The following is a 7,736-nucleotide window of genomic DNA, read 5'->3' on the forward strand; positions in this document are numbered from 1 at the left end:
CCGGGCATCAAAGCGAAACACGCTTCGCGGTTGCGGCAGGCGAAACCACGGACACGTAATAACGTAATTTCGCGCAGTTCTGCTCAAAGTCCCATAAACACGCCTCGATTCGACTGCCGAGTGTCAATCGGTAACTACCGATTGCCGCTTGACCTCGCCGTGCGCTCCTCCCCCCACCGCGCGCCAGCCGGACCGCGAGGGCCGCGGTGGGGAGAGTGGGGCGCGACGGTGGGGGGTCTGGCCTTGAGCGGCTAACCGATTTCGCGCAGCCTATAGTCTTGGCGGGCGAACGGTCGCGGCTCCTCGTATCCTAAATCGTCCGGAACGTTTGCAGTTTACGACGCGTCGCGCCTGCGCGCAGGATATTACACAAGCGACGCGCGCAACGGGCATTACCGAGTTTCAGCCGGACACCATAACGATGCCGGCGCATAAAGATCGGCCGGCAACCGGCGTGTATTTACCGAGGACGCGTTTACATACATTAGCCGAGCGAGCGTAGCGCGAAACACGCGTCGCGCCAACCCGGGCTCCGTGTAGGCACATTGTATCGCATGCGAGCCGCGCGTAACTGCCAATTATAAGAGCGTAAACGGTCCGCGATTAAGAGTGCTACGTGTGTTACGCTTATCAATGAACCGTAAAGTAACGCATTTCGCGATATCACGGATCGGAATGCCCCGACGGCTCTTTCGTTGCGCCGGAGACATGCGACCGCGCCGATTCCGCCGGAGACGCGCGCACGAGTCTCCGGTATTTCCATTTATTCCGCGAATCGCGTGGGATCATGCCACTTGGGCCCGAAACGAGATAAAGCACCGGAAACCCGTGCTACCCGCAGTTACCCCAACGCCGATCTCTCTATCCTAGACGCTGGAAGAGTCAGGATACAATCTCAAGCGACTGTCAAAAGTTTCCTCGAAATATTCGATTTTACGTCTGGGTCAGCTCGGGCCCAGGTCTGATGTTTCGGTCCTGGTTTGTTCACGCATGATTCACGAGCAGTTTCTATTTCCTGTCATTTCTCTTTTGAAAACAATACACATGATGAAGAAGCAAGGGTGCAACCTTGATCGCCCAACCAATTTCAAACCCCATTGGGCCTCTGTGTTTCCCCGATCAAGCCGCTCGAATCTCGATTTCCTTCGCCGCGGAAATCACGCGCACTTTACATACCGCGGGATCCTGTTTTTCATCCGTTTCTTCATCTGCCATTAACGTGTACCTAATACGCAATTCCGTTTAATTAACAGAGCCGCGACAAGCTGGACGACACCAAACGCAGTGGAACCAGTATCGATTCCATAAGTAGGTTCTCGTTGCAGCTTTTCCTCCGTTTCCTCCTTCCTCGACCCGTTCTCTCCAGAGCAGACACGACCAGCCGCGAATCGCGATTCCACGGTTCTGCGCGAGTGTAAGATTGCCAGGACTGGTGGGCATCATCGAGGGACGATGACACGATCGGCGCGTCGCGACTTACCGAGCAATTAACGTGCACGAAACGCTGGCAAAATGGCAGAAATTGCACCCCGTTTCGCATTCGCATTCCTAAATACCCCCTCTCCGCGGAGCTGGTGAAACGCCGATCTAAATTAATTCGTCGACCCGACGCTGCGAGTGCGTCGATCGCTGGCACGTTCGTAATACCGGCTGCCAATCGCGCGAATCGTTAAGGTTCGTGCGTGCTCAGGGAGAGAGGGGAACCTGCGTGATTGGGTATGTTCTGAAACGGTGTAACGAGTAGTTACCGAATGACTCGCCTATCGAGTGAACCCAATTATCGGGTTATTACCGGGCTGGCTTCTTTTCCTGATTATGCCAATTTTATGATTCGCCTTTCATCGCTGCGTTATCCGGTCTCGGAACGGTTTTACGGGGAAAAGGAGATTCGATTTTGAATATTCTTAAGCATGCTGACAAATGGACCCTTCTTCCAGAGAGATCATTAATTATAATTTTCTAGTCTTCGCCGATTAGCAGAGCAAATATGTAAAAATGGAGCAAAAACTGTTACAGGACATTTACATACGTAATATATCACTACCTGTGTAGCGTCTCGTGATTAATACTAGCACAATTACGCCTAAGTGATTGATTTGAATATTTTTGCAATTACCGGGAACATGCGAGTGCTCTTGAAGAAAATAACATTGACTTTTATTAAGATTGGAATGCGATTATATATACATATTTATCTTCGTCACAGCACTTTAATTATCATACGTGTATATTAAACGTTATAGCTCGGTAGCTTCGGTATTAATTCCGCGCGGTTTGCTGCAATTAGCTCGCAGTCGAGAATCTACATCTGGCTGCTCGAAATTTCTGATTTTAACAACTCTCTTTCTCTATCGAATTAGGTTACAACAGATCTCACGTGTGTATCGCGCGCAGGGAACATAATTCGGCATGAGAATTCGTGATGTGTCATACATTGTTCGCAGCGTGTACTTTTATTTTTCAAATTGTATCTCGACGCGAAGAAAAATTCGACAAAGGCAGAAATGACATCAGCATGATAGTGGAAAATGTAAATGTCTATAATTGAATCAACTCGTAAAGAAACGCAACCCCAATTCTCAGAGTTAACCCTAAGCACTCGACAATTTTCAGACTAAAGAAAATTTTTAAAAATCTAAGGATGTTTGGTATATAAAGATGAAGATATTTTTTGCCAGTAAATAATAAATCGTGAAATAATTAACACGTAGAATTTGGCCATTCGCCATGACAATGTAAATGTCTACAATTTGATTAAATCGCGAAGGAACGCAACCCTAATTTACAGTGATCCTTTTGCATTCGACGATTTTTTTTGTTAGAGAAGCTTTTAGAGAATCCAAAGATTTTCTGGTATGCAAAGATGACGATATTTTTTACCAGTACATAAGAAATCGTGTAATAATTAACACGTGGAATTTGGCCATTCGCCATGACAGTGTAAATGTCTACAATTGTATTAAATCGTGAAGAAATGCAACCCTAATTCAGAGTGAACCCTATGCACTCAACGATTTTTTGGCTAAAGAAAATTTAAAAAAATCCAAAGATGTTTGGTATATAAAGATGACGATATTTTTTACCAGTAAATAAGAAATAGCGTAATAATTAACACGTGGAATTTGGTCATTCGCCATGACAGTGTAAATGTCTACAATTGTATTAAATTGTAAATAAATACAACCCCAATTAAGAGTTAACCCTATGCATTCAACGATTTTTTGGCTAAAGAAAATTTAAAAAAATCCAAAGATGTTTGGTATATAAAGATGACGATATTTTTTACCAGTAAATAAGAAATCGTGTAATAATTGACACGTGTAATTTGGCCATTCGCCATGACAGTGTAAATGTCTATAATTGAATCAACTCGCGAAGAAACGCAACCCTAATTCAGAGTGAACCCTATGCACTCCAATTTTTTGACTAAAGAAAATTTTAGAAGATTTTCAATGTTTGGTATATAAAGATGACGATATTTTTCACCAATAAATAATAAATCATGTAATAATTATCATGTAATAATAATAAAACACTTAGAATTACTCTATTTCGCTATCTCGTACACTACAATCTCAAATCCGACATATCAACTAACACCGATCTCTAACATTCGATCAAACGATGCCCAAAAACCTCGTCTCTCGAGTGCAACGGGTTAAACTCTCGAAGCCCGAAATCCGAAAATCCAGAAATTCAAGAGTAATTGTTACTTTCCAATCAGGCAAGCAGCGGAGATAAGCAGAGGAGCGATGGTATCTGTCGTTATCAGGCCCGACTCGGGCTGATTGCGCGGCGAAGATCAAAAAGCCACCATTTGCGGCGGTGTAGATAAGCAGCTCGAGAGAAGCAAACCGTGTAACGACACGCGCGCATTATCGGCCGCTAGATGGAGTCGCGACGATAACTCTCTAACTCGAGGATCGTCGCGCAATCGACGCCGCGAGGGACGCGGGAAAAACGCAACTCATGGAAATTCCAATATCACGCTGATCGTCCACGTTTAACCGAAGCAGAAGAAGCACACAGACCTCGCTATAGCGCGATTTCGTGCGATTCGCCGACCGATCGCGTAATTTCGCCCAATAGAAAGATGGCGGACGGTTATCGTCGGCTGGGCCTCACCGATTGGCCAGACGAGACTCGATCGCGCGTGGAAATTCGTCACAAACGAGACGATCGCTCCTATACTCGTTGAAACTCGGGCTACCTTGCCTCGTCGCCTTGTCCTATTTATAAGTCCGCTGTGCCGTTAATTAAATCGTACCCGGGGAGAGGCTGTTGAGATAAGGAACCGGCACTTTTGTCACGGAATCGGCTATTCTCGTAATCACGGAGTTCTGCTTCCGTGTAGACGTTGAGACAGAGCGTCGGGAAGGATCTCGGATTCAACTTGGATCGCGTATATATACCGCGGCGGATTTAAATGCCTTATAGCGCGCTAGAATGACGAGTCACTCTATGGACACGGTGCCATATAGAGGGATAGTCGCTACCTGGAACTCGTTGTCTGCTTTTATCCAATCGCTCTCGACCGGTTGCCCGGGGGAGGACGCGAGATTGATTGTTCCACCATTCCGATCAAAACAAGCAATTAGTATAATTATCCCGATTAATTCTAATTTAATTGCTCGCGCTTCCCGCTTTTCAACGAAAGTTGTACAATAACAACTAGCAATAATAACTGGCCCGCTGTTATCGTCACGAGGGTGTAATATAAATTTCTGTTTCGATGTAATATAATTTGGGCCCGATAGAATTACAAGCGCGATTCGTCGGAAAAACGAAGGATTCCGGGACACCGCGAGTGAACAGGGTCCAGGAGGGGGGGGGGGGGGGGGGGGGGAAAAAATCCCGTCGGCACACCATGTGCCAACGTTCAATCCACGACGTCCCTCGGATTGACCTTTCGCTTCGCAGGATTAATGCACTTATCGTGGTCTCGCGACGGGCCCAGCGGGTTGGGGCAAAAAGAGGAACACGTCGGCGTGGAATAAATGCAGAATTTAATTATCAGCTCTCTCTGTCCCCCCGTTCTCCGTGGAAGCGCGCTCGCCGTCACAGCGCCGCGGTCCAAGTCGCTTGAAATGGGCTCCGCAACATCTGGCGGAGCCGAGCGTGTTTTCCACCGGCAATCTTTTTATCGTTTCTACCTCCCGATGGCGAGTATCCGTGCTCCAGAGCAGATATAAATTGGCCGAAACCCCGATACCATCGCGCGTCCGTTTCCACGCGTCTACGTCAAACCGAGCTTTATCAGCCTATATCGTCGATATGCCCGTGATTACGCGCAAACAGTTTTGCCCTACACGCGTGATCTCGTCGCGATGACCGGCTGAGAGCTGATTTCTGTCGCGCTCAAAACACTTCATCCGACTACGTAACATCGAACGATACTCCGAACGTCAGAGCTGTACCGAGAAATCGAATTTCCACGAATTCGTGGCAGAGATACTGAATCACCTATGTCATACGATCCGTCGCGATCGACGGAATGGATTGGAACGCGAATTTTGGCAAGAAAGAGTACGATTGTATCGAGGAAAGTCGAGAAATTCGGTAACCAGAATGTCAATGTCTAATGCAGGATTATTAATATGAAGTTTAAGCCTTTGTCGACGACTCTGTATATATGAATTTGGTGAAAACAATTGATAGGGCCCAGGGCTTCGTAGATGACACGTGAACAAATTGCTATGGCTGAGAAACACAAATATGCATGCGCTATTGCGGCTATAGGACTGCGCGTTCTAAGTTAAGTGATGACTAGGGATGTGTGGCACTAGGACCACGCGTCCCAAGTTAAATGGTAGATTTGGGACGTGCGGTCCTAGAATTGCGTGTCCTAAGTTAAGTACTGGACTAGGGACGTGTGGTCCTAGAATTGTGTGTACTAAGTTAAGTAGTGGACTTGGGACGTGCGGCCCTAGCACTACGCATCCTAAGTTAAATAGTAGATTTGGGACGTGTGGTCCTAGGATTGCGTGTTCTAAGTAGTGGAATAGGGACGTGTGGCCCTAGGATTGCGTGTCCTAAGTTAAGTAGTGGACTAGGGACGTGTGGTCCTAGCATTGCGCGATCTTAGTGGTTAACTTGGGACGTGCGGCCCTAGGACCGCGTGTCCTAAGTAGTGGACTAGGGACGTGAGAGCCTAGGACCGCGCATCCTAAGTTAAATGGTGGATTTGGGACGTACGGCCCTAGGACCATGATGGACTAGCACTCCCGCGACGTCTTAAGGAAAACTTGCGATTTCAGCGTGGCAGTCAAAGGGTTAAATGTACAAGTGCACACTGCTACTGTTCAACGCAAGAGCAAACGTGACAAAACACTACCACGAACTCAAATATACAGATTTCAATTTACAGGCGGTCCTCGACTTCTGTACACTTTTAAAAATTCAACTTTTCAAGCCTTTCTTTCAAGAAAAGAGAAAAAAGGGTGGCATTTAACTAACTCGTGACAAGCATTTAAACACGCCTTTTTAACCTCATCATGTATACATATTGATAAATAGATACTTTAAAACACAGTTTTTGATGCATATTTCTAACATCCCACTATTTTCCAATATTCAACATTCGCACACACTGTCAGGAACCAATCGTGCGCGAAAATCGAGGGCCCACCGATTGTACCCATCAACGCTGTTGCTCTTTAGTACCCTCGACATTCCCCATTCCGCCTACCTCTTTCAGATCCTCCTCTTACTGCACGCGACGCTACCGATTCGTAATTTCGACGCGCGTCGGTTGACCACCAGCGACACACCCCCATCCGATCCTGCCGCTGTCGCGTGTAAACCGCTGGGACTTATTCTTAGCCGTGTTTTCTCCGCGAGGCGGGGAGGAGGCGCGTTGGTCCTCGCGCGCGAGGAACGCGCGTTTCACAAGATTCCCGGGGAACGCGAGCGAGATTCGCCCCTGAAATATAACCGCGAATCCATCACGGGAGCCCTCGTTAGGAGGTAGCGAGACGACGCGAGTCTTCCGCGAACCGAAACTTAAACGAGATTACCGCCCCCTCCCGCGCTCGCGACAGCCGCGCGTGAATAATTCGACGCAGCCGTCGACGGAGGCGGCTAGAAAGCGCGCGGCCCCAGACGTATGGATTTCTCCTCGGTTCCACCGGCGGTCCCCGGGCTCCCATCGCCGGGATTCCAAGCTAATTCGTGGCAGAACCGCGCGCTAATCCGTCTCGACTTCGGCCAACGGCGGCAATAATCGTCCGGCACGCCTAGCACGACGGCCCGATCAATCTGCAGCATATTCCCACCCGCGGAACCCTGAGCACCGACGTCGTAACAGAGAGCAGACGGCTGCTTCTTCAGCTTCCAATTCGAGCTAATAAACCGTTTAACGATCGCGTTTATAAATACAGGGGCGGTTGTCGGCCGCGCCATCGCGTGGCTTCCCGGTTTATCGTCACTGGGGGATGTTCCACTCGATAGTGCCCGTAATAAAAATAACCGATCTCGAGTAAAGCATGTCGAGATGGCGCAATTTTATCCACGCAACTTCGATAGCTACCGATGATGATACATATGCTAAACGTGGTCGGCCATTTCGGTACAGATGCGCGAATAAATAAACGTTTTCCTCGAATAAATTGTGTTAAGCATCGTAAAATTATTATTGGCAGCTGTTAGAGCTATTGAAGCTCCCCCTGCAATACTTGGTCGAGTTATACTGGACATTTTGGAATTTTTTAATTGCTAAACAGAAAACAGGAAGAGCG

The 7,736-nt window shown here is 47.6% G+C and overlaps 1 protein-coding gene across 2 annotated transcripts in view; it reads right to left on the reverse strand.

Annotated features, from left to right (window-relative positions):
* Positions 1-7,736, reverse strand: part of LOC108550592 (homeobox protein caupolican) — a 67,810-nt gene that overhangs the window by 42,589 nt on the left and 17,485 nt on the right. The gene's annotated exons all lie outside the window — the stretch shown is intronic.

This window comes from Eufriesea mexicana, unplaced genomic scaffold, assembly GCF_001483705.2.
Source record: "Eufriesea mexicana isolate 0111107269 unplaced genomic scaffold, ASM148370v2 scaffold2917, whole genome shotgun sequence".
NCBI lineage: Eukaryota > Metazoa > Arthropoda > Insecta > Hymenoptera > Apidae > Eufriesea > Eufriesea mexicana.